The sequence below is a fragment of the Arachis hypogaea genome, chromosome 17 (genome assembly GCF_003086295.3).
Source record: "Arachis hypogaea cultivar Tifrunner chromosome 17, arahy.Tifrunner.gnm2.J5K5, whole genome shotgun sequence".
Classification (NCBI taxonomy): Eukaryota; Viridiplantae; Streptophyta; class Magnoliopsida; order Fabales; family Fabaceae; genus Arachis; species Arachis hypogaea.
This window is the reverse complement of record NC_092052.1, coordinates 109492019-109499024: the sequence shown is the minus strand read 5'-3', so window position 1 is coordinate 109499024 and position 7006 is coordinate 109492019. Positions and strand designations below refer to the sequence as shown.

The 7006-nt window shown below is 38.8% G+C and overlaps 1 non-coding gene across 1 annotated transcript; it reads left to right on the top strand.

The window, feature by feature from the left end:
- Window positions 1-2072: 2072 nt before the first annotated feature.
- On the top strand, window positions 2073-2180 carry LOC112768304 (small nucleolar RNA R71). Its single transcript, XR_003185740.1, has one exon. It is a non-coding gene; the product is annotated as a small nucleolar RNA R71 (small nucleolar RNA).
- The last annotated feature ends 4826 nt before the right edge of the window (window positions 2181-7006 follow it).

Here is a 7006-nt window from a genome sequence, read left to right as displayed (position 1 = left end):
CACACAACTCTGGGCGTTCAGTGCCAGGTTGGTGCCCATTTTGGGCGTTCAACGCCCATTTGCTGCCATTTCTGGCGTTGAACGCCAGAACCATGCTTGTTCTGGGCGTTCAGTGCCAGGATTCCCCCATTCTGGGCGTTCAACGCCAGAACTATGCTCTGTTCTGGCGTTTGAACGCCAGATAGATGCTCCTCCAGGGTGTGATTTTTCTTCTGCTGTTTTTGATTCCGTTTTTGAATTTTTTTTGTTTATTTTGTGACTCCACATGATCATGAACCTAAGAAAACATGAAAAATAACAAAAATAAGAATTAGATAAACATTGGGTTGCCTCCCAACAAGCGCTTCTTTAATGTCAATAGCTTGACAGTGGGCTCTCATGGAGCCTCACAGATGTGCAGAGCTTTGTTGAGACTCTCCAACACCAAACTTAGAGTTTGGATATGGGAGTTCAACACCAAACTTAGAGTTTGGTTGTGGCCTCCCAACACCAAACTTAGAGTTTGACTGTGGGGGCTCTGGTTGACTCTGCTTGGAGAGAAGCTTTTCCTGCTTCCTCTCCATGGTTGCAGAGGGAGATCCTTGAGTTTTAAACACAAGGGAGTCCTCATTCCATTGGAGGACTATTTCACCTCTGTCAACATCAATCACAGCTCTTGCTGTGGCCAGGAAAGGTCTTCCTAGGATGATGGATTCATCCTCTTCCTTTCCAGTTTCCAGGATTATGAAATCAGTAGGTATGTAAAGGTCCTCAACCTTTACTACTACATCTTCTACTTGTCCATAAGCCTGTTTTCTAGAGCTGTCTGCCATCTCTAATGAGATTTTAGCAGCTTGCACCCCATAGATTCCCAGTTTCTCTATTACAGAGAGGGGCATGAGGTTTATTCCTGAACCACGGTCACACAGAGCTTTAAAGATCATGGTGCCTATGGTGTAGGGTATTATGAACTTTCCAGGATCCTGTCTCTTCTGAGGCAATGTCAGTTGATCCAGATCACTTAGTTCATTGATGAACAAGGGAGGTTCAACTTCCCAAGCATCAATGCCAAATAATTTGGCATTCAGCTTCATGATTGCACCAAGAAACTTGGCAGTTTGCTCTTCAGTGACATCCTCATTCTCTTCAGAAGAGGAATACTCATCAGGGCTCATGAAGGGTATAAGGAGGTTCAATGGAATCTCTATGGTCTCTAGATGAGCCTCAGAGTCCTTTGGTTCCTCAGAGGGAAGCTTCTTATTGATCACTGGACGTCCCAGGAGGTCTTCCTCCTTGGGATTCACGTCCTTTCCTCTCCTCACAGGTTCGGCCATGGCGCTTATGTCAATGGCCTTGCACTCTCCTTTTGGATTCTCTTCTGTATTGCTTGGGAGAGTACTAGGAGGGATTTCAGTGATCCTTTTACTCAGCTGGCCCAGTTGTGCTTCCAGATTTCTAATGGAAGACCTTGTTTCATTCATGAAACTTACAGTGGCCTTAGATAGGTCAGAGACTAGATTTGCTAAATTAGAAGCATTTTGTTCAGAGTTCTCTGTCTGTTGCTGAGTTGATGATGGAAAAGGCTTGCTATTGCTAAACCTGTTTCTTCCACCATTATTAAAGCCTTGTTGAGGCTTTTGATCCTTCCATGAGAAATTTGGATGATTTCTCCATGATGAGTTATAGGTGTTTCCATAAGGTTCACCTAAGTAATTTACCTCTGCTATTGCAGGGTTCTCAGGATCATAAGCTTCTTCTTCAGAAGAAGCCTCTTGAGTACTGTTGGATGCAGCTTGCATTCCATGCAGACTCTGAGAAATCATATTGACTTGCTGAGTCAATATTTTGTTCTGAGCCAATATGGCATTCAGAGTATCAACTTCAAGAACTCCCTTCTTCATAGGCGTCCCATTATTCACAGGATTCCTTTCAGAAGTGTACATGAACTGGTTATTAGCAACCATGTCAATGAGTTCTTGAGCTTCTGCAGGCGTTTTCTTTAGGTAAGTGGATCCACCTGCAGAGGTATCCAATGACATCTTAGATAACTCAGACAGACCATCATAGAATATATCCAGGATGGTCCATTCTGAAAGCATGTCAGAAGGACACTTTTTGGTCAACTGTTTGTATCTTTCCCAAGCTTCATAGAGAGATTCACCTTCTTTCTGTCTGAAGGTTTGAACATCAGCTCTAAGCTTGCTCAGCTTTTGAGGAGGAAAGTACTTGGCTAAGAAAGCCGTGACCAGCTTATCCCAAGAGTTCAGGCTGTCTTTGGGTTGAGAATCCAACCATAATCTCGCTCTGTCTCTTACAGCAAAAGGGAAAAGCATGAGCCTGTAGACTTCAGGATCTATTCCATTAGTCTTAACAGTATCACATATCTGCAAGAATTCAGTTAAAAACTGAAAAGGATCTTCAGATGGAAGTCCATGAAACTTGCAGTTCTGCTGCATCAGAGAAACTAATTGAGGTTTCAGCTCAAAGTTGTTTGCTCCAATGGCAGGAATGGAGATGCTTCTTCCATGTAAATTGGAATTAGGTGCAGTAAAGTCACCAAGCATCTTCCTTACATTATTATTATTTTCGGCTGCCATATCTTCTGCCTGTTCGAAAATTTCTGAAAGGTTATCTCTGGATTGTTGTATTTTAGCTTCTCTTAATTTTCTCTTCAGAGTCCTTTCAGGTTCTGGATCTGCTTCCACAAGAATGTTCTTATCCTTGCTCCTGCTCATATGACAAAGAAGAAGGCACAGAAAAATAATAATAATAATGGAGATCCCTTATACCACAGTATAGGGATCCCTGTGTGAGTGGAAGAAGAGGGGGAGACAAAGAATGTAATATAATGGAAGAAACACAACTGTGAGAATGGAAGAGATGTGAGATGAGATGTTAGGATATGAATGAATAAATAGAATAGGATGGGGGAGGTATAATTTTCGAAAATTATTTTGAAAAGGAGTTAGTGATTTTTGAAAATTGGTTTTTGAAAATTTGTTAGTATTTTTCGAATTTTTTTTTGAAATAAAAATAAAAATAAAAATAATTAGTTAATTAAAAAAGAAATTTTTGAAAAAGGGGGAGATATTTTCGAAAATTAGAAAGAGAGAATTAGTTAGGTGGTTTTGAAAAAGTTAAGAAACAAACAAAAAAGTTAGTTAGTTAGTTGAAACAAATTTTGAAAAGATAAGAAGTTAGGAGGTTAGAAAAGATATTTTGAAAAAGATAAGATAAGAAGATATTTTTGAAAAGATATGATAGAAATTAGTTTTTGAAAAAGATTTGATTTTTAAAATCTCAATTAATGACTTGATTCATAAAAAAATCACAAGATATGATTCTAGAACTCAAAGTTTGAATCTTTCTTAACAAGTAAGTAACAAACTTCAAATTTTTGAATCAAAACATTAATTGATTATGTTATTTTCGAAAATTATGATATAAAAATAAGAAAAAGATTTTTGAAAAATATTTTTGGAATTTTCAAAAATAACTAAGAATTTTGAAAAAGATTTGATTTTTGAAAAAGATTTTGAGAAAGATAAGATTTTCAAATTGAAAATTTGATTTGACTCATGAGAAACAATTTGATTTTAAAAATTTTTGAAAAAGTCAATCCAAATTTTCGAATTTGATGAGAGAAAAATGGAAAGATATTTTTTTGATTTTTGAAATTTTTATGAAAAACATGAAAAATATGCAATGCATGAAATTTTTAGATCAAAACAATGAATGCATGCAAGAGTGCTATGAATGTCAAGATGAACACCAAGAACACTATGAAGAGCATGATGAACATCAAGAACATATTTTTGAAAAATTTTTAATGCAAAGAAAACATGCAAGACACCAAACTTAGAATTCTTTAATGCTTACGCACTAAGAATTCAAGAATGCATATGAAAAACAACATACAACACAAAACAAAAAATCATCAAGATCAAACAAGAAGACTTACCAAGAACAACTTGAAGATCATGAAGAACACTATTAATGCATGATATTTTCGAAAAAAATACAAGATGCATATGCAATTGACACCAAACTTATAACATGACTCAAGACTCAAACAAGAAACACAAAAATATTTTTTGATTTTTATGATTTTCTAATTTTTTTGGATTTTTATTTTATATTTTTCGAAAATTAAAAGGAAAAATAAGGATTCCAAAATTTTTAATATGAATTCCAGGAATCTTGCCATGTTAGTCTAAAGCTTCAGTCCAGGAATTAGACATGGCTCACTAGCTAGCCAAGCTTTCAATAAAAGCTTCAGTCCAAAACACTAGACATGACCAATGGCCAGCCAAGCTTCAGCAGGTGATCGTGGATCAACAGCGGGTAGATCAGGAACAGTAGCAGATGGATTAGCTCCAACTAGCTTGCTCTTGATAACCAATTGCAAGCCTCAGTCCAAATAAATTTAGACATGGCTTTACAGCCAGCCAGGCTGCAACATATAATTACATGGGCTGGAGTGATTAGTTGAATACTAATCCCAAAGTATTTTGGGTATGGCTTTACAGCCAGATATGATTCAACATATTTCATGAAACACTAGAATTCATTCTTAAAAATTTTGAAGCCATAGAATAATTTATTTTTGAAAACATTTTTATTTTTTTCGAAAACAGATGAGAAAATTTTAGAAATATTTTTGAAAATAAAAATAAGAAGAAAAGTACCTAATCTGAGCAACAAGATGAACCGTCAGTTGTCCATACACGAACAATCCCCGGCAACGGCGCCAAAAACTTGGTGCACGAAATTGTGATGTCCAGGCTCGAACAATCCCTGGTAATGGCTCCAAAGCTTGGTGCTTTGATCTTAATTCATAATTGTCACAACTTCGATACAACTAACCAGCAAGTGCACTGGGTCGTCCAAGTAATACCTTACGTGAGTAAGGGTCGAATCCCACGGAGATTGTTGGTATGAAGCAAGCTATGGTCACCTTGTAAATCTCAGTCAGGCAGATATAAAGTGATAATGGTGTTTTCGAATTTAATATAATAAGATAGGGATAGAAATACTTATGTAAATCATTGGTAGGAATTTCAGATAAGCGAATGGAGATGCTTTTCGTTCCTCTGAACCTCTGCTTTCCTGCTATCTTCATCCAATCAGTCTTACTCCTTTCCATGGCTGGCTTTATGTGATACATCACCACTGTCAATGGCTACTTTCGGTCATCTCTCGGGAAAATGATCCAATGCCCTGTCACGGCACGGCTAATCGTCTGGAGGCATCACCCTTGTCAATGGCTTCATCTTATCCTCTCAGTGAATAATATGCTCACGCACCCTGTCACGGCACGGCTATTCATCTGTCGGTTCTCGATCATGCTGGAATAGGATTTACTATCCTTTTGCGTCTGTCACTAACGCCCTGCAATCGCGAGTTAGGAGCTCGTCACAGTCATTCAATCATTGAATCCTACTCGGAATACCACGGACAAGGTTTAGACTTTCCGGATTCTCTTGAATGCCGCCATCATTCTAGCTTACGCCACGAAGATTCTGGTTAGGAGGTCTAAGAGATATTCATTCTAGCTTAATTCATGTAGAACAGAAGTGTTTGTCAGGCACGCGTTCATAAGGGAGAAGGATGATGAGCGTCACACATAATCATCACCTTCATCACGTTCTTGGGTGCGAATGGATATCTTAGAAGCGAAATAAGAAGAATTGAATAGAAAACAGAAGTACTTTGCATTAATCTTTGAGGAACAGCAGAGCTCCACACCTTAATCTATGGAGTGTAGAAACTCTACCGTTAAAAATACATAAGTGAAGGTCCAGGCATGGCCGAGAGGCCAGCCCCTCTGATCTAAGAACCAGGCGTCCAAAGATGTCTAATACAATAGTAAGAGGTCCTATTTATAATAAACTAGCTACTAGGGTTTATATGAGTAAGTATTTGATGTATAAATCCACTTCCGGGGCCCACTTGGTGTGTGTTTGGGCTGAGCTTAAGTGTTGCACGTGCAGAGGCCATTTGTGGAGTTGAACGCCAGTTTTTGTGCCAGTTTGGGCGTTCAACTCTGGTTTTGGATCCTTTTCTGGCGCTGGACGCCAGATTTGGGTAGAAAGCTGGCGTTGAACGCCAGTTTACGTCGTTTATTCTTGGCCAAAGTATGGACTATTATATATTTCTGGAAAGCCCTGAATGTCTACTTTCCAACGCAATTGGAAGCGCGCCATTTCGAGTTCTGTAGCTCCAGAAAATCCACTTTGAGTGCAGGGAGGTCAGAATCCAACAGCATCAGCAGTCCTTTTTCAATCTCTGAATCTGATTTCTGCTCAAGTCCCTCAATTTCAGTCAGAAAATACCTGAAATCACAGAAAAATACACAAACTCATAGTAAAGTCCAGAAATGTGAATTTAACACAAAATCTATTAAAAACATCCCTAAAAGTAACTAGATCCTACTAAAAACATACTAAAAACAATGTCAAAAAGCGTATAAATTATCCGCTCATCAATAGACTAGGTAATCTATCTTAGGAAATTTCTACTCTAACCAAACATCGCTGTCCCACAGCCTTCACCAACTGATCCTCTATGCGATCCCATTGCCACCGCCTTCCGAACCTCCTCAATCCCAGTAGAAAACACAGGTAATATACAATGCAAGTAAAGCACAAGTAGAAGCATATAAGGCAAATAATTTAGATAGCAAGTAAGCATGTTATTCAATTAGGCAAGCCATTACAAGTAAACAAAGCATACAAACAGATAGAAAATGCATATGATGAATGCCCGCCCTACTGGCTGTGATATCACATTGTCGGTTCAACTGCCAACCCGACACATCTCCATGGAGACGTCGCCCTTCGGAATCATTTTATGGTAACCCCCGAGATATAGTGCCCGGATCACTATCCAGGTACCGGCGCCTGTACACCCTATTGATCCGAAGGGATGCGAGCGGGATACTCTTGCCACAGACCTCACATCTAAGCACAAGCGGGATGAACCACCGCCCTTATGCCGCCGTCGCTACCTTGACAGACGGGATTAA